Source organism: Chamaea fasciata, unplaced genomic scaffold (genome assembly GCF_029207755.1).
Source record: "Chamaea fasciata isolate MVZ Bird 193981 ecotype frontalis unplaced genomic scaffold, bChaFas1.0.hap1 SCAF_13, whole genome shotgun sequence".
NCBI classification, from domain to species: domain Eukaryota; kingdom Metazoa; phylum Chordata; class Aves; order Passeriformes; family Sylviidae; genus Chamaea; species Chamaea fasciata.
Window position 1 is genome coordinate 4,021,584 of NW_027094098.1, and position 20,178 is coordinate 4,041,761.

The 20,178-nt window shown below is 43.9% G+C and overlaps 1 protein-coding gene and 1 long non-coding RNA gene across 3 annotated transcripts in view; one reads left to right on the top strand and one right to left on the bottom strand.

The window, feature by feature from the left end:
- Positions 1–302: 302 nt before the first annotated feature.
- Positions 303–1,922, bottom strand: LOC136296402 (uncharacterized). 2 transcript variants are annotated; one of them, XR_010722916.1, is made up of 3 exons: positions 1,588–1,922; positions 1,289–1,469; positions 303–839 (listed from the first exon to the last, which is right to left on the bottom strand). It is a non-coding gene; the product is annotated as an uncharacterized lncRNA (long non-coding RNA). The 2 variants fall into 2 exon arrangements; XR_010722917.1 differs by having other exon boundaries at positions 303–854.
- RAF1 (Raf-1 proto-oncogene, serine/threonine kinase) overlaps positions 1,834–20,178 on the top strand; it is a 61,237-nt gene continuing 42,892 nt past the window's right edge. The window contains exon 1 of the mRNA XM_066195468.1: positions 1,834–1,853. The gene's annotated coding sequence lies outside the window, so the exon portion shown is untranslated. The remainder of the gene's footprint in view (positions 1,854–20,178) is intronic.

Consider the following 20,178-nt stretch of genomic DNA (forward strand, 5'->3'; position numbering starts at 1 on the left):
CCCAGTGCTTTCTGTTTTCCTGGATTTCTCCTCTTTCCTGGCAACAAGCAGAGAGCCCTGCCAGAGCACAGGCACGCAGCAAAGGGCAGGAGGGGAGCATTCCCAGCTTTTGGACCTTTATTCCCTGGAGGCTGCAGCAGGAGCAGTGAGCTGCACTCGGGATGGGCAGGCTGAACACTCCAACCCAGGCTCTGCTGCTGCCTCATCCTGGCACCTTTGGGAGGTAAAACGCCTCTATATGTTGGATTATCCCTTTTCTGACCCAGAGATGCGGCAGCTGAGAGGTGTTTTAAAAACTTTTATTCCATTTTCAGTCTCACATGAAGAGTGAGATGGTACAGATGTCACCATTCACGCCATCACAATCAGAAGCCAAATTATTTCCTAATTACAAAACATTTAAAGTGTTTTTTGGCCTGTCAGCTTTTGCAACTCAATGCTGCAAATGCCTTAAAGCCAATCATCTGAAATTACTCCTCGTGGGTCCTACTACAATGCACCTCTATAGTTCTATTTCTTCAAAGTATCCAGTGTTATTTGCAAGACCATCCTTTGAAACTCGTTTCCAGTTCCATTTCTCCCTCACCAATGTCTGTCCTGTTCCATGGCATTTCTAAGTCAGCATTTCTTATCTCAAAGTTTGCATACAGATGTGAGCCTTCTGTCAGGCTTTAAAAATTCTCTACAAATCCATTTCCCACATCCATACACTCGTGGTTTTCTTCCTTGGAGCATTCCCACTCTGTTGTAGACACGTTGCTGTGGTTACGGATCCTCGAATAGTCAGGATGAACAAATTCTCAACCAGGTAAATTGGCAATCCCTCACTTGGTTCTCTGCTACACAACAGAAAACTAAAAAGTAAATTCAGGTAAGGTGATTCAGCCAGATTTATTGCAGTTCTGCAGTGTGGAAGGGAAAGGTAAAAACCCGACAGCAGGCTAGGAGATGTGGCCCTGATTGGTCTGGAACAGGCCCGGGGGCGGCAGTTCTGTGAGTTTGAAATGAGCCATCATAACCTGGGAGATGTGCCCTGGGAGGTGCTGTCACCAGTGACCTGCTGCCCTAATCTTATTTATCCACCCAAGTCAACCGTGCTGGAGCAGCCCTTTCTACAGGCAGCCCGCTGCGTGCATGCCTGGCCTGTTTCTAGGCTACTGCAGTGAAATATCTCAGCTGCTTTTTTGTAAACTCCTTCTGCTTTTGGAACCCAGCTCACACAGACCTGCTGCCTCTTTGCACCTTGGATTTTTTACTTGCTTTACCCCTCACCCTCCCCAGCTCTTGCCTCCATTCCGGTGAAGTCCCGCGCCTGCTTTCCCGAGGCAGGAGATGCGTTCGGGATTCAGGCTCCCAGGTTTTGCCCAGTGCCGGGGTTTGTGCCGCTCCCGGCTGCAATTCCTGGCTCGCAGGCTCTCGGCATCCAGTTACATTTGCTGGCGTCAAGCGGGCTCCGCAGAACGCCGAGGCTAAAAATAAAAGAACCAAAAAGCACAAACCCCGGAGAGAGCGGGATATTAAAATTCCAGGAAAGCTGTAGGAAAAGCTGGAAGAGGCTCAGCGGGGCGGGTGGGGGGAAACACTCACATTTTGGGGCGGTTTAAATGAAGCCTCCGTGTTTGCCCTTCTCTCGGCGCTGTCACCCCCGTGACCCTGCGGCGCCCGGGCTGTGACTCCAGGTATTTGTGCTCGCACAAGGAATGTGCCGGAGCCTCTTGGGAAGCAGAGGCATCCCCGGTGTCCCAGCTGTCCCCAGGAACTCCTGACCCCAGGTACACCTGGCCCAGCAGGTCCTTTTTGGATTTTCCTTGGACCCGAAGCTCTGGGCTGGTGCCCGTGGGAAGGCGGTTCTGGTGAGTCCTCGGAGCCCTCTCGGGGTCGGGCTGTGGGGAATGGGCTTTTCACGGCTTTTCGCAGCACTTTTTAATTGTCTGGAAGGTTAAAAATGGATCTGTGAGTCCAGGCTAGAGGGTCACGATTAAGTGCTTACCCAACCTGCTTCCAAAGGTTAAATTAATTAGTCTGCAATCAGATGGAAAAGCCCCGGTGCTATTTCTAAGGGGAGGTTTCTGACTTTTGTATGAAGGATTGGGTGGAAATTTCCACGTTTTCTGAGCAAAAACCACAATCTAATAATCTTTGAAGTTGTCGTTTTCCATTTAAATATTAGATAGATACGGGGATTAATGTTTACCAGGTACAAAGTTGTATTTTGAAGTGTGGCTGCCCTTTTCCTGGAGCAGCACAGCTCCAGACTTTCAGGCTTCCCGGCTGCTTGCCTTTGACTTGTCTGCAAAATCCCTTTCTAGATTTAATCAGAAGCCTCTTTGCAGGAGGCTTTATTGCTGCCTCCCTTTTGGATGCTTTGAAACGAAACCCGCCAGGAGCGCGCAAGGGAGCTTTAAAAGCGGCTGTGTGTTTGCATAACAATGAATTATATCCACACAGTCCTGGGGCTCCCGGAGCCCGTCTGCACCGGGAGCTCCTTGCAGTGGCTCAGGAGTTTCCAAGGGACGGCGGAGATTAACCTGTGTAAAGTGCTCTCCAAGTGTGCCGCAGTTTAATCCTGGCTCTCGGAAGGGTTCTGTGAGTGCTGAGAATCACGGAATGACCCCGGTTGGAAAAGACCTTTAGGATCATCTGGTTGTGCTCTGCACACCGAGAGCTCGGCCCGGAGCAGCCCCAGCAGCTCGGGGATTGCAGAGCCTGGTCTGCAGCACAGGCTCCTGCAGGGGATGGAGCACTGGGGCCCAGCACCTTGTCCTGCTCTGCCGTTTTTGGGATTTGCTTTGGTTCTTCACCTTAAGAACAGCAGCTGTTCCAGAAGGAAGCTGGAGGTGATCTCCTGCCCGCATTAGGTGGGTGTTGGAAACTGCACAGGGGTTATTTAATGGGATCACAGAATATCTGAGCCAGGAGGGACCCACAGAATCATCCAGTCCAACCCCTGGCCCTGCACAGACACCCTAAACATCCCCTGGCTGTGGTTATGTCCAGCACTGGGATGTGCAGTGTGTGATGTGTGTCACCTTCTCAGGCAGCTGCCAAACCTGCCTGGCTGTCTTCACGTGCTTCCTGCAGCTCCATTCCCTGCCCAGGACTTCTCCTCTTGCTCGAAGCTCTGTTTCACAGAAATCAGCTCAGGTTTTGTTAAAACAGTTGCCTGATACAACTCAGGTTGTCTCCACATTCATTTTCTAGCAGCAGGTGCAGGGAACAGCTTCAAGGTGTGCTCAGGGTGCAATCAGAGCTACCAAAATCCTCTGGTTATTGGACAGAAAAACCCCACTATGAACTGAAAATCTGCAATGTTTACTGACCTCAAGATTAGCCCTGTGTTGATGTATTTTAGGCTGACCTCATCTCTCCAGCAGAATTAGAATTAGTCCTCCAAAGACCTGGCCCAGACTCACTTCTCCTGCTTCCTGAAGTAATTAATTAAGGTAGCAGCTAATTTTGTATGGGATCATTTATTTTTTGCTGTATTTTGTAGAATGATTGCTGGAGCACGTTGGATGTGTTGCATCTTGAGTATTACTGAGGCTGGAAAGCAGCCAGAACAACCAAGGAGCAAAACATCCAGGCAGTTTTCCATATCTGCAGTAAAACTCGAGTCTGCAGCAAAGTTATCTGAGGAATTCAGGCTGTGAACAACAAATGGAAAAGAGAATGACACAGATGTGGAGGGGGAAAAAAATGAAATCTTTTATGATTTTGGACAGCTTCCTGCAGTTATATCACCGCATTGCTATTATTCCTCAGCAAAATCAGAGTCAACAGATTGCACTGGAGCAGCTCCACTCCTGTTCTCATTCTCTGGCAGCCTGGGGAAATCCAAGTGAGCTGAGAGAGGTGGATCAGAGGTGATTCCCCGCCCCTGCCCATTCATTCCAGACTGAAATAGCCAAGGAGCAGAATGTTGTGGATATTCCCCAGTATTTTAATTACTTTGTGCCTCGTCTTTGGTCCAGTTTCTCGAGTATTCCATGGTTTTTCTAAGAACGAGACACTGAGCTTACTGTGCTCTGAATGTCAGAGCACATTTCAAGGGGAAAAAACCCCAACCCATTGCTCCACAAACAGCAAGACTGAAGCAGTTCCACCACAGGTTTACGTGGTCTCATCCCTAAAGCACCTCTGCCATGATCAATAAGGAAATCTTAACTGTGGTTCTCATTTCAGAGGGCAGACCCCTCACGTGCTGGGGCTAATTCAGCCTCAGGTGCACGGGCACTGACCGGCCTGCTGCAGAAACAGGAATATTTGGTGCCCGAGTTCTTCCTTTCCTTCAGCTGTGGAATGAGCATGGCTCCTTTTTCTGTCTTCAGCTGCTGACTTCCAAGAAACTTTAGAAAATTAATTCTTCTTGAGGCCTTGACTCATGTGTCAAATATGTATGAAATTTGGAGCAAGAGATAGACTGAGCCATTACATAAGCTTCCTCTCCTTAGGAAAGCAACCTAATCAAGCTTGTTCCATAAAAACTCCCCACCCAAGTGACTGGAAATGGAGGTTTTTACAAACACAGATCTGTGCCAAACAACAGCCATCAGAACCCCTTTGCCCAGTGTCCTTTTTCTTGGCAGAGACACCTGCTTGTGTTGGACAATGGAACACATTTTATCCTCTGTTTTGAAAGAGGAGTTTACAACTTAAATCTAATGTCAAGTTATATCCCCAATCCAAATCCTTCACCAACTCCCATTAATCAAGCTGGGGGAGAAAGAACAACAAAATGGAAGTGCCTTAAGGTTTTTTTTTTTCCCCCAAAATGTTACATTGCTGTATTTTCCCCTCTCAGCTCCAAGGCCACACTGCATTTCCCTTCACTGACAGGTTTCCCAAACTTCCTCAAAATCTGAAGGAAAAAGGTTGGGATGAGTCTTTTGGGCATTGTAAGTTGGATGACTGTAGTTAATGAATGTAGTTAATGAATGTAGCTAATGAATGTAGGCTCCCTACCCTGCCCTCCCTCAGCTCCTGCTGAGTCTGGGCTCTCTTGTAGTTGATGTGTCACTGCTTCCTTCATTTCTGCAGCCCGAATGTGACATTTTCCCTGTGTTTTGCATGTTCCTCTGGTCTGTGCCGCGTGCTGGGGCGTTCTGTGCTCCTTCCTCTGTCTGGGGAGAAAGCCCTGAAGAGGGGCAGAGGATGGAGCAAGCAAGGATGGAGCAACATTCCCTCCAAAATTCCCTCTGCCACTGCGCTCACTGATCCTTGCACAAAACCCTGCTGTAGTTACACAGGTCTCCCATAAAAGATGTGTTTGGGGCTTATTTCATTTTTAATCAGAGTGCCCTGGAAGTTTAATGAAATACTTGTTCATTTTCATGCTCATGATGGTATTAACTTTTGCAGTCAGTTTTGCAGATTCAGTCGGACTCTCAGGTTTAAGACTTGCTCATTTTGATCCCACAAGGTGTCCAGGAGTCCCTGCTTAAAGAACCTCATGTATGAGGCTTTTCCCCTTCTCTGAATATTTCCAGCCAGGAATCATCACTCTTTCTCCTTGGCTCAAATATTTTGTTACCCTGGTAGCAGGAAGTGTATCAGGGGGTCAAGAGAGAAACCTTTGTCTTTGGAAAAAAGTTTCTTCTTCTTTTCTCTTTGGAGGCTGCAGAGAAAGAGTCCAGAATTGTGTCACAAGGTTTTATTCTATTCTATCTTGCCCCCTTAGCAAGAAGAAGGTATAATAGTTCCAGAAAGAATGTGGATTTTTATACAGAATTCATCCCTCTGGTATGTGAAATGATTGTTTGCTTAATAAAAGGAAAACAAAAAATGCAGAGTTTTGGCAAGCCCTGGCTTTGCGTGCCCCAAACTCCAGGTAGGCACCTGCACAAATATTGTTTGCATACAAATAAATCTGTGTACACAGAGGTGGAGAAGAAAAAAAGAATAAATCTAAAAGCTGAACAACTCTGTAGGAGCCAAGCCCCAGCTCTCCAACTCTTACAGTGTGTAATTACTGAAATAATTACTGAAGGAACTGTATTAAAGGAAAAAGAGAATAAACATTTTTAATGGATGCTGGCAGGTTCACACTCTGGGACTTCACTGGCGTTTTTAACTCGTTGACTGAATTTGAAGCAGAGTATTTTTAGCTGCACCTGTAAGTTGTTTTTGCTTTTGTAAAAAGTCTCCACACCCCCTCCAACCTCTCCACCCACTATCTCCAATGCTGATGGAAGCACCACACACACACACACAGTCATCCCACAGACTGGCTGGGTTTTTTTCTCACTTTCACTTCTTAGCACATTCATGGGAATAATTTCACTGGCTTCACTTGAATTTGGAATCTGTTTGCCCACCAATTCACCAATAGCTAAACCAGCTGGCAAAAGCTTGACTATCCTCACAGAACTTCCATAGAGAAAATTATTTCACCTTTTTTTTTTTTTTTTGGTCAGGAAATCTGTAGTGGATTTGAAATGAACTTTGTAGTTTTGAGCACCACTGAAAGGGCAGAGTTTTGGGTACAGAAGCTTGACTGTTGAGGTAGAGAAAGCAGTGCTGCTGTCTGGATAAAGGTTATCCCAGACTTGGTTACAAATCCTGTCCTTCCTGTGCATTCCAAAAGCCAAACTCCGGGTGCTTGGCATTGATTATTGCCCTGGTGTCACAGTGGAACAAGGCAGAGGCCCCAGTGGAAGAAGGGGCTTCACACCAGGATACCAGCAGGGAGGAGTTTCTCAAAGTGAGGAAAAGGAGAGGAGTTGGTATTTTCATATTTTAGCTCAAGACTTTTTTGGGTTGCCACAGACCCACTGTCACTCCATGCTGATCTGCATTTAATCCTGCAGCCTCCTCCCCACTATTCCATGGCCTTGGCCTTGACCAGCTCCTTATGAACAGCAAATCTTTTCAAACTGAGGCAGTGGAAGATTCATGGGAATGCCTTTGCCCAAGTGCAAAGTGCCAAAAGCAAAGAATAACCCTGATTTTGCAAAAGGGGGAGCAAACAGTGTGTCAGGCTGAAGGGGCTGAATGGCTCAGCAGTGACTGCAGTTGCTCTCTGAGGCTCTCCTTGCCTTGTTAAATCAAGTCAATACTTGCTCAATGATCAGAATCTCTCCCAGCTGCAGTCCTGTGCTGGAGCTCAGAGGAGGAGGCTCCACAAAGGCCTGGCTCTTCTTTTCCTCAGAGCTCAGAACCAGGGCAGGAATGGAAGCAGGAGTGATCCCTCCTGCCCGGGGATATTATTGAAATCTGGCTAAATCCATTCCTCCTCGGTGCTGGCAACTCCCAACCTGAAGTCACCTGCAGCAGAAGAGGAATCCCTTGGGTGTACCAGATACTTCATTTACCTTTGGGCAGATAGCAGGAGAAATTACAGGTTAGTGAGGCAGTTCAAAAGGGAGAAAACCCAGGGCAATTAGAGAGCCCTTCATAAGCAGCAGATGAATTCCTGCCAGGCTGCATTCTGGGCTGCTGGGATCAGCTCCCAGTGCCAGCAGATGACATCCAGAAGAAGTGCAAGGCTTTGATTTGGAAATCATACACATAAATATATACACACACACACACATATATATATTATCTGAGGGAAGATTGTAATCGTTGTTTAATCAAAGGTGGAGTTTTCAAGGTGCAGAAGGAACTCTGCTCTTCAGATTATATATTAAAGTTGAATGTGCCTTTCTAAATCTTCTTTTGTTGTTTCAAAATGTGGACACGGTTTTACTTTTACTTCCAATGTATAATACACTGGTGAGTACAAAAATACATGAAAGCCATTTAATGCATGATAAATTTGGGCTGTGTTAGTTGTGAAAAGCCTTTAAATACCACTGTTAACTTCACACACGGACTGGAGACAGCTCTAGTTCTTTGTATGGAACCACAAGGTAGGTAGAGACCCTTGGGACAGTTTTGTGTCCCTCTTGGAGGCATTCAGCTCACAGAATAAATAAATAAATAAATAAATAGTGCTTAGAACTAAGCAGATACTGAGGCCTATGTTGAGCAGCCAGAACTGGGGAATTTACCCAGTCCCTGCAGTTAATTCACACACCAGGGAATGTGCAGTCTCGCTGGCTGTTTCAGCTCTTCTCTGCCCAAATGAACTCCTTCCATCCAAGTTTCCATCCTGCACTGAGGGCTGGGTGATGCTGTGGGAGTGTGTGGGCACATGGAACCAGGGGATTCCTGCAGCAATTTTATTCTTGAGAAAATCCTATCAGATCACATTACAGGAGTTCCTGGACTGTAATGTACTGAGATTGAAAAAAAAAAAAAAACAAACCCCAATAGATTTGATAATCATTCCTTTCTCCTAATTCAACTGAAGGAACCAGTGGCTGAAAGGCTACTAAAAATGATCAAATTCATTACATGCTACTTCATTATTAATTGATTATTCTTAGGTTTTCACAGGATTCAGTTCTCTCAGAGGAGTTCAAATCAGCCTAGAACCAGATGAGTTCAGTTTTCTGTGTGTGAGCAAATGAAGGAAAATGGTTTCTCTGTTGTATCCACACAAACCTTTCTCTGAGGACACTCTATTCCCCAGGGCTCTGAGATCCCAGTGGAAGTGTCCTGCTCCTGTGTTATTTCCCCAAGGCTGCTCCTTTCTCCTGCACATCAGAAGCTGCAGCCAAGGGATGGATGTAGGAGTCACTTGAGCACCTGCTGGGGAATGTGGCTGCAATCTGAAGGAAATGTTTTTCCCCTGGCTGTGAGAGCCAGGCTGGTAACAGCCCTGCAGATAGGCAGCCCTCAGTTTCCAAACTGAGTTCAGTGTCCTGCCCTGCTGGGTAATGCCGTGGCCAGGACGCAGCTGTCAGGACCAGCTGGGTGTGGGGCTGTTAAAAACAACCCCAAAGCTGCCGGAATTCCCCCCAGCTCCCACCTCAGCCTCCCTGGCAGCTTCCTGGGCTTCATCACTCTCCCATCTCACCAGCCAGTGCCTCCCACTGGTTTCCAGCACCTCAGGGAATCTGGTTTCTCTCACAGGCTTTGCCTTTGGATCCCTTCACTCCTTGCCAAAATCCCGCAGTCCTTTCCTCAAATCCTCAAAATTCCTGAAGAAGGCTTTGCTTACCTTTTCCTGTTCCCTTCTTTGACCCAGTTCTACAAACGCAGAGCTGAAGGAATGCAGTGACAGCCTCAGCTCTGCCAGGAGAATTCCACCAATGAATATTGGTTCAGGAGCTGATGAGATGTGGATGAGCAGATGCCGCTCCAATTCAAAATTGATGTGCTAACAAGGGCTTGTGGGAAATTTATTATTTCACCAAAGAATTACTCGAATTCTTGAGTGCAGGCTAATGAAGAGCTACTGGCACACAAAGTTTTACACATTTAGGTCTTAATCAGAACCTTGTGCAATGTTGTTTACAGAATTGTCCAGATTCAGATGTGGCTGTTAAACCACTTTTGTTGAGACTAAATAGATGCCATGGCGCAGAATACACACTGATATCTGATCAGGATCACTGGAAATGAAGTGATTACTGGGTAAAGTGTTTATTTATGGACAAAGATGAACCATGGAGTCAGCAGGACCATCACTCTTTGATACAGTTGGAATGAATCCTTTGTGTGACACGAATCCTTCCCACTAATACAAAACTTCTTATCCAGTGCTTGCCTGCCTCTCTTCCTATTTTCCACACCTTTATATGATCAACTATCCCTTTATATGAAAAATGCCCCTTTGATTGTGGCAAACTGCTCCAAATCCCACGTTTTCTGCATCCTGAACCTCCAAATGTGAGTGGATGCTCACTCAGCAGGGCCATTCTGTCGTCAAAAGGCAGTTTTTTATTCTCCTGGTTTCAATTACACACCAAATACTGAGATTATAAAAAGATATGATCTCATTGCTGAGGTGTCTCCAACCGCCAGTGAACTGAAATTGTTTTTCATATTCAGCAAGCAAAATGCAGCATTTCACAGCTCTTTTGAACACGGTTGTGGAACTCAGAATTCAGTGTTAGCAGCTTGTACCCCCCTATTGACAGTGCTGGATTTTAAAAGGGCTGGAGGGGAGATGAAAACTGATTGACCATCTTAGCAGAGGTGTGGTGTTTCCTCTTCTCTGCTCTAGCAATAAGACACAGGATGCTCAAGTCAGGAGGGAAAAGTACTGAAAGTGGGAATTTATGGTGCTTGTCTTGTCCACAGTCACTTTTGTGCAAATGGTGACCAGAGAGCATCCAAGAAAAATGCATTGCCCAAATCTTCGGGCCAGTACCCGTGCCCAGAGACTGAACTAAGCAGTAAATTCCATGAGCAGTAATTCCTGAGCTCTTCCTACATCACCAGCATCAAACCTCTCCAGATGCTGCCTGGAGTTACACGTGGAGGGTGTTTCAACACTCCCACCAAAGCCTCCCTGTGTGGAGGCACCTCTGCTTTCATCTTGTTCCATCTAGAGGTCAGTAAAAATCACTGGAATCATCTCAAGCAGAAATATTTGGAATATTGGGAGATTTGTATGTATTCCATACATTAAAGCTGCTTTCTAGGTTGACCTTCATGATAACTGCTGCTTTAACTTGATCTCCCTGTACAAAACGTGGTAGGGCCATTTTGTGGTCACATCTCCTCTTGCAGTGGAGCAGAAATTGTGAGCATTCAACTGCAAAAAGCCTCTCCATGTATCTGGTTTGAAGTGAACACAAGGATAATATAAAACATTCAGATTCTCTTGTGTTCCTCTAATTTCAGTGCTCAGAGTCCCATAAATTATCACTTGATGGGCCCTTAAGATTCTGCTTCAGTGGAATTTATTGGGCAATATCAAAAGCAAGCAAACAAGTTGAGAATGAAACCCAGCTTCCAATCTAAGGGTAGTGTTCCATGCTGAATTGTCCACAGAAATTGTAATTGCTTTCTAGCAGGAAGCAAAAGATGTTAAATCTCTTTCAGAAGTAGAAATTAGTCATGCACAGATCAAAATCTATTCATATGCAAAGACCACTCATCAATAAATTGCAGCTGCCTGAAAATAAGTGCAAGCCAGTGGAGAATGCTTCTGTGTGTTTGTCAAGTTAATTACTTACATAAAATTGCATCTGTTGGATGACACTGATGAAGCTCAAGATTTTCAAATATTTCCTTGGCCTACAGAGTGATTACTCAAAAAGTATTTATTCAGAAAAAGAACTCATCAGGGATCTTTTTGACAAAATGCTTTTTCATTGGAAAATCAGACTCACGCCCCGTTTTGCATGGAAAGCTGAAAGTTTTGCATGGAAACCAATTTATTTTGGTGAAGCTTTTTTTCAGGGAAGGTCTCAGAGTTTCAGTGCAAAGTTTCTGGTTCAGATGATGCCTCCCTTCATTCCCAATTATCACACAGTCTAGGCCAGTTGCTCGGAACAAAGAAGTTCCAGGATTTTGCTCCTATTTTTGTGTATTTGTACAAAGTAAAGCAGTTCCATCAGGAGAGACTTAAAGACAAAAAAAAAAAAGAAAAGAAAAAGAAAACCCAGCCACCAGAGGTGTGGGAGCTGCCCTGAGTGGCTCTTCCAGAGCCCCTCACACAAAGCCCAAATCCAGGGACACGTGGAGATCTCACAGCAGAGCTGGAGGTTCCACCTCAGCCCTTCAGTGTCACCCAGTCCTGTGACTGCCTCGGGTCATGTGAGGATGGGCATTGGTCTTGTGAGGGTTGGAGAGGTTCCAGCTCCTCTGGGGATGTCAGGACAGGACAGGACCCCTGTGAAATGCTGATTTCCTCCCTGCTGTACACACTGCAAGCACAGCAAGGCTGGGACAGCACACAACAACCCAGGGTGAAATGTGGGGCACTGAAAGAGCTCAAGAATTTGAACTGAGAGTGGTGGTGATAATCTGAGATAGGCCCTCATCTTCCAGGCACAGGGGGAGAACCACAAGCAGGACTAAACAGGATTATCTCACTTTATTTTAGTGTGATCTCACAGTTCTCATTTGATGCTTTGGCAGCTCCAGGTGTGCAATACAATAAATAATCCCTGGTTTTATTCCTTGCTACTTCACGCTTTTCCCCAGCTGGTTTCCACTATCACTAACAAAGTCATTTTGCCATTCTTGGACATCTCTTTATTGCTTTTACCTTAATCTCAGAGCCAGTAAAACAATTAAGATCTGCTCATTTCAATTACTCCCTTGAGTGACTTGGCTAAGTAGTTTCTGGTAGAGCCACAATTTGAGCCCTTCACTGCTTTAAATCCAAAGCCTTTGTAGTTGTTGCTCATTATCATCTAAAATTTGCCACGATATTGTTGTGTATATTTTTATTGTGCATTCTATCTTAAAACCACAATATTTCCTTATTAACACACAGCTCTATGAAGGGAATTAATTGGCATAAGGCATCACACTTGAATATTCAGGTAGTCTAGAAAAGAGACCTGGAATTAATGGAGCTGGATAATGAGAGTAACTTCAACAAGCAGGAGCTGTGACAGGTTCCTCAGCCCAAAGAGGCTGTTGCAATTCCTCACTGCTGTCATGACGGGGGGAAAATGCAGAATCAGTTTCTGCGCTTAATTTTAATTCTGGGCTTGGATTTAAATTCAAGACCAGTTCTAAAAGATGAACCCTGCCAGTCACGTTCAGCCCATAGCAGAGCCACTTTATTCTTTGGGGTTTTTTCATAAAGGACATTCTAAAACTTTTTTTTTTTTTTCCTTCCCTTTCTGGCCATATTCCATGCTGGAAGGAGCAATACTTCTCTCATGTGGTTAGAAATACCCACTTGGCCAATGATCTCATGCAGCAGGGCTATGGAATGATGCTCTTTGCTGCCATCAATGATTAACACACTGCATCCAGCTATTAATTATCTTTAACCAGCTCAGCACTCTGGTCTTTTCCAGTGTATTCTAATGGAAATCTCAAAAGTTGTTGTATTTTTTAGAATTATTTTTGACCAGTCACAGCTCAGCACCCTGGTCTTTTCCGGTGAATTCTAATGGAAGTCATCGTATTTTCTTTCTGGCTCACTTAGAAATGGTTTAGGATTATATTTTTAATAAAAGCTCTTTGAAATACTTCAGCTTTTGGGGAACCTGGAGCAGCTTACTGTGGGAGTGCAGGCTGGCCAGACTGAAATGCCGTCACTGCCCTGTGCTCCACCCTGATTTCCTGGGTACCTTTATTTCCATCATAGGACAGAAAAGCAAAATTCGTTTATATTTGAGAAGCCAGGAGGTGCCTTCCTGAGGGCAGGACCTCAGAGTGGGTTGCTGGACACTCCATATCCATTCCCTCCTGGGAGAGAAGGAATTCAGAAGCTTTGTGATGATGCATTTAATCAGAAAGAAAGGTGTCACCATCACTTCCATGCAGGGATTTCTCTGTTCTGCCACAGGACACTGGTGGAGCATCAGGAGGGCACAGCTGAACTCCCCTGACTTGGGTCACTGCCCTTTGTGTTGCTTTGTGCCGTTTCCTAGAGTTTGGCTGAATATAAATTTTTCAGTTTAAAAAAAGCAAGGGTTTATTCCACGTTCACATGACATCACTCCATGTGACCCCTTGGGGGTTATTTTTGTAGCCTGTGGTGATATCACTGAGTTCCTAGAATCAGGCTGATAAATTTTAGCACTGAACATTTATTTAGTTGAGGAACTTCTGCATTTTTGGGGTTTTTTTTACTGCAGAGTTCCTTATTTTACTTCTCTTTTAAGCCTGGCTTTCTGCAAACTGTCTGTTGGGTCGAGCCTGCTCTTCTCTCCAGAATACCTGCATGGGAAAATGTTATTTCTCTTTCCCCTCCCATCCTCTCTCTCTTTTTTTAACCTTTTTTTTTTTCCTAATTTTATTTGTTTGTGAGAAATCTGGGATGACATCCCTATGTGTTTTAAACTTGCTTTTTAAAAACATGTTGCACGCTTTCATGGGGCTTTGTGTTGCCAAGCTCTCTATAAACAAAACCTCTGAGTTCAACATCTTTTTATATACTCTGTGCACCTTTATTCCAGAATTAACACCCCAAGTGTTTCTTTAGGATTTACCTGTCAAGGATTTTCAAGTTATTTGTAGAATTTTTGTAAACACAGCACAGCTTCTTAAGCCTTCAAATTAAACCACGTGGGTTTTCTGCTTTACTGTCAAAACCCTTCTAAGTAATGTTATGTCACGTTGGTATTTTTTTCTGCGTTGGAAAAACAACTCTGTGTTTATCCTATTGAATTAAACAAAGGTCAGGCATGGCAAAATGTGCTCTCCGGGATTTTGGGAAGAAACAAGAGCACCGCTACAGCTGAGCCATAATTATTTTGAAAATCCTAGGCTGTCCTGGCTTAGCAGATCCAGATTCCAACAGCTATGGACCATTTTGGAGAACAGATCTGCATCTAAACCTTGTGTCCTAAATACTTCTTAAATTAGGAGATGCACAAGTAACATATATTATAAATCCATTATTTTTCAATAATGGACTATTGATTTTATCAATCTCTGTCTGCATTTTGAAGTAACAGCCAAAAGGATAAAATGGTTGCAGGTTGTTCGGAAACTCAACATGATCTAGTCATTTTGATTAGAAAAAAACAAAACTAAAAGGATCTTTCCCTCCAAATCTAAACAGGATAAACAAAGAGCAATATTAGCTGCCAAGAAGTCATTTGTCACAGTGTAAGTTGTTTCTAAATGACAATTTAAAAGCTCTTGGCTCTGGTATTTCAAATATAAAATCATAGCAAGCTGCCCACTAATCCCAAAGTGCAATTTAGAGAAATCACAGAAGAATTTCAAATGCCTAGAAATAGAGAGTCAGCCTCCAATGCAGGAGAGCCTTTCATTGATTGCCACAACACTGGAGGTCATAGTGGGAGAAAATTCACTTTTGTGTTTGCATGCAGCACCTTTCCTGATTCTCTGTCACTGGATTTGATAGAGAATATCCTCAAATACCCAGCACAGTCCCTGTTTTCTTACCCAAATCTTCTCAGTCCCTGCAGGATGACTACATAGGCATGTGAGAGCTGCTTGTCTTATGAGAATCGCTTTATTTTTTTCTCTCATCCTTCTCTCTCCGCAGCTGAAGAGTCCTAATGCCTTTAGCTGCTTATCATGTAAGAGCTGGTTTATATCTCTCCAAATCCCTGGTGCTCTTTTCTGTTCCTCTTAATTTTGTTTCACATAAATGGCAGTGCAGGAACAGACCTTCATGCTGTGTTCAAAAGGTGGGAACATCCTTAAATTCTACAATTTAGGTAAAAACTCTCTTCCGTTCTGTTGTCATCTCTCCCCCATCCTGAACTCCTGATGTTGTTTCTGGTTTTAACCATTGCTGAGCACTCAGCTGGCATTTTTAGGGAGCTCTTCCCAGTAAATCCCACCTGTCTTTATCTGGTTGACAAGAGCTCAGAGCCCCTGACTGATAATACGGACAATTTAGCTTGTCTTTTCCTAGGCTGTTGATTTGCATCCACTTTCATAAGGTGTAATCAACATTTTTGTCATCGAACATTGCACTTTTTCAAAGCCTGTGTTTTAGTCTCAAGTATCTTGAAAATTCGGTTTATCACAAACTTGTTTGGCAAATTTTCTTGCCTCCCAATTTCCTCCTGCTGTCGTTTTTTTTTTTTTAAATCACATTTTGAAGAAGTCACGTGGCCTTCCTTCGAGCCGGCTAATACCCGTGGCAGGTAAATTAATTATAATGTATATGGAATTTTGAACAATAGATTAAAAAATAATTAACGGCTTCAGCCCTGGCTGCGCGTAATGATATTGCTGCTCATGCGAGCGCGATAAAGAGCTGAGTAAGCAGGGCTGGCCGCGGAGATCGACTTTGCATATGCAAAAGCTGCTCTTTGTGGGATCAGTTTCCAGCTGCTCAGGCTGCAGCTCCCAGCCAAGAGCTCGGCCCCGTGGGCTGCTGCCAAATGGGGAGATTCCAGTCCCTGCACACCTCAGCCTGCCCTGGGACGGCGTTAGTCAGGAGAAAGAAAGAAAAAATAAAACCTGGCTCAGTGCAGTGCTCTGAGTGCTGCTCCGGGGTGAGGGGCTGCAAGGGGAAAAGGGGCTGTGCCTTTGGCACCCTTTGGATTTTTTATCCTTGTCGAGCCTTCTCTTACAAAATATTATCTTCGGTATGTTCTTTTTTTTTTTTTTTTTTTGAAAGACTTGCCAGGTTTCTGCTGCAGCAGGACATTCCCATTTACTCAAGATATGATTAGCGATACATGTCCCGTTAAACTGCAGCTCAGCCCTAAAGCACAGCGCTACTCTTTATTCACAGAGGAAGAGATAAGAGTCAGAGAATTTACCCGAACCCTGCTTTTCTCCACGTCGTCTTAACCAAACCCTGCTTTTCTCTGTGATTTCTTAACCAAATCTTGGTTTTCACCCTGCTGCCGAGCGAAATCGGAACCTTTGACAAAGCACATCACCTGTGAGGAGGTTCCGCTCATACCGCCCGTGCTTGTGCCTGGACATTAAGCCAAAAAAATTAAAAGTTCTTTAAGGAAATACGAAGCCTGAGTCAGTTAATCTGTCTGATCGTGTGAGCCTCGTAAGAATTACTCACCGAACTGTTTTAGCTTAGCCCTGTTTCTCCTCTGCGGGAGCCGCAGCTGGCAGTGCCGGTGGGGAGCGCCTGGGTGGCACAGCTCTGGCGGCGCAGGTGAGGCGCACTCTGATCCAGCCTCTTTGTTCCTGCACGGGGAATATCAACAGGGAAATCACAATAACACGTTCAGGGGGAGCTTAAAAACTCAGCGGCTGAGGCTGTTAGAAGGGTAGGTGTTGGTGGAACTGAAACAACTGCACGGCACAGCAACAGCTGCTTCGCTGGGAAGTGAATTATGCTTCACACTGCCTTTCCTAATGACGGTCATTAATTTGAAAATGCTAATGAAGAGCAGGGCTGTTATGCCTTGTAGTGAATAGTTGTGGTAAGAATGGTATTTATAGGGCTTATTGCTTTGAAAGTTTTCTGCTGCGTTAAGTTGCTGTGAAAGGGTAATTCCGTATTCTCACCTTCTGTGATAAAAGTTGTCTTGGGACTGCTGTTCCTTCAATGAATGGAGAAAAATACCAATTTTCACAAGAAAATAATAGTTGATTTCAATAGCCGGCATAAAGGATTATTTACAATGCTGTTCACCTTTGACTACCTAGCATTTTATATCCTCGTCTTTTCAAAAATAGTATTTTCAATAATTCTCATTTTTTGAAAGCCTGCCCAGGTTTCTGCTGCGGCAGAACAATCCCATTTACTCTGGATTAGTGAATTCCACAATACCAGCTACTTCCAGACCCAAAACTGCAAAGTAAAGGTAATTAGGACACGGTGGCTCCTTGCCAAATTCCAAAGCAGCCTTCCTTAGCAATTATCATCCCAACTGTTTCATGTGAGTTGTTCCACAGCAGTTCCACTTTCCTCTAGGAAAAGCGATTTTATAGAAAGGGAGTCTGAGCAATTTCTACCTCTTGCCTATTTTATTATTTAGTGTTCCATATCACTACACAGCAGTGGCGTATTTTGTGTAAATTCCTTCCATTGCTCACAAAGCCACGCAAACAGCTCGGAGCTTTCCTCCGAGAATTCATAACTTCCTGCAAAAACAAGGAACAAAAAGCTACCAGGAAAAGTAACCAAACACTTTTAATTGCTTGAGTCTATTTCCTATCCCTAAGAGAAACTAGGATTTTCCACCTGCTTAAGTTAAATACTCAAGTGAATTACCTTGTGTTAAACGAAATACATCCATGATGTTTTATTGTGTCAAATATGAGAATGGATCCTATTTCTTATCCTTACTCAAAGACTTCCAAGGATTGCTCCAGAAATGGCAATTCCTCTTGAGTAGGTCTGTTTTATACAATCTCAGTAATGTACTTTACTCTGCTAGAACTAAAAAAATCTGAATTCAGGCATTTGGTTGTAATGGAAATATCCTGAACTCTCCAGGTATAAACAAAGCAGAAGTGAAAAACTATTTTATAATATATTTAGTATATAATAGTACACATACTGTATATTATACTGAAATATTATTAAATTTGCATATAAATTATGCATTTTTATATTGAATAAAACTATGGCTATAACCAGCAATACTTCTTTAAGAATAAGTGCAGTTGACTGATATAAAAAGATAAATGAAGAGGGAGAGGGGGTAAAAAGAAGGCAAATAATTTTGCCTGCATTCTTGTCAGCCAAGAGCGTGATCCTACTTGAAAACTTGATACATCAAAATCCATTTCTTGAGGAAATAATTTATTGCTTTGTGCTGAATGTTTCACCCAAAAAATCTAGTTAAAATAGCTATTTTTGAAGTCTGAAAACTACAAGAAGTTAGATAATTTACCCAGAGAGTGCTGGGGCAAAGCATCGGAAGATTGCCTGCACCAACCTAAGATATTTCCGGTTATGCTGTTCCTTATTTACAAGGACAAGGTTTTCACAAGAGGAGGGGAAAATCCACCTTGGTTTATTTTCAAATGACAGCCTTGAAAGAGGTGAAATCTTGTCAGGTGTGTCCTGGGGAGATGTCTCAGCACTGAAGGTCCCCAGATGGAAATAATGCCTTGGAGTTTCACTCTCCCTGCCTCGGGAGAGCTTTGGCTTTCCTGCAGTTCCAGAGCCAGCAGAGAGCCCCAGTGCCTGTGACCCTGCAGCAACACTGCTCAGAATTTAGGTCAAATTCACACTGCATGGAATCCATGTAAGAATTGAAAGGGGGGATGCTGAAGTCATCAAACCGCAAGCTGGAATTATAATTAAATACATTATTACATACCAGCAACAAGACATTGCTATTCCTTTCCATCCATTCCACTTCGTATGTGATAAGGGGAGAAAAAAAACCCCACTTTTTTTTTTTTCATTTCCTGTCTAGAATTTAGTATGCGAACACAGAATCAGTTATTCCAAGTTACTTGCTGTATGAGGAGCAAAGGCTTTAGCTTGTTTTAGATTTTGCTTTTTTGGTATTTCTTTGGCCTCACTATCAAATCAAGTGGATGTCTCAGCAATGATGTGCCAGCAGTTACTCAAGCCCTTGTGTCACTGTTCCATTTTTGTGGAGGGCAGAAGCAAGCGATGCATAATTTGTTGCTAATGCAAAGCTTCTGTCTCCACCAGAAATAGGTTTGAAGGTGAGGAATGTCTGAAGACATGAATACCTGTGAGTATTAGATGTGTATCTCCAAAGTATTAAAAGTACTCAGGTACAAGCAGGCATGTCCACACTCATTTCTCTGCAGTTGCTGAGAGATGGAACAAATCTCCTAACGCAGCACACTGGGCTCCTGCTCTGAGCTCCAGCAGGAGACTTGTATGTTTGCATTCCTTTGGCCTGATGTCTTTGCTAATTACTGCTCAAGTAATTTACTTGTTTTGCTCATAGCATTGTTTTGGGTTTTTTTATTATCTTGCAAAAAGAAATTAAAAAAGAAGTTCGGTCAAAAATAAGACCAAAGTGAACATCATTATTCATTTAATCAGAGTAGTCAATAGAAAATTGACTTTTCTGTTGAAGCAGAAGTATATCCTGATATTTATAATCAGCCTGATCACCACTGGCCAGTCTGAGAAATTAAAGTGCAACAGCAAAAAAGTCCTTAACAAATGAAACATCTGAGAAAAACATCCCTCACCTTTATAATCAGACACCAAATGAGCCATATGCATAGGCAAGCTTTTAAAAAACAGCATAGCTACACTGGTGTATGATGTTAGAGCTTCCCAGGGGGAATCTCCTGATGCCTAGTGCTGGGACAGAGCAGTGCTGATGCCTGTGAAGGATGTGTCCATCAGCCCAGAGGGAGAATTCTGCCTATGCAGCTCTGGGAATGCTCCGTGCTTTGCACAGGGCTGGTGAGAACTTCCCCCTTGCCCAGCCACCAATCCTCACCTGCTGCAGGACCAAAATCCTGCCCTGCTGGCACATTTTCATGAGTGCACTGCTGCTGAAGGTAGGTGCTTGCAGTGGGACTTTTAATTGTGCTGGCCCTCGGAGCTCCAATTGCTCTGTAGGACATGGAGGACAAGAATCAAAGGCTGGTTCCAGCAGGGGTGTATCGCCAAAGGTAGCACAGCCCTTTGATCACCTATCTTTGTTTATCCCAATGTTTGAGATGAACTTGAAAGACCGTGGATAAATAGGCTGGAGCTGAAAGCCAGACAGCTTTTTTTTTTTTTCCTTATTTTGCATTGCTTTTTGTACCAGAATCCAGTTCATGAGAGTTGCATTGCTCTTAGGGCAGGAATGCAGACACATG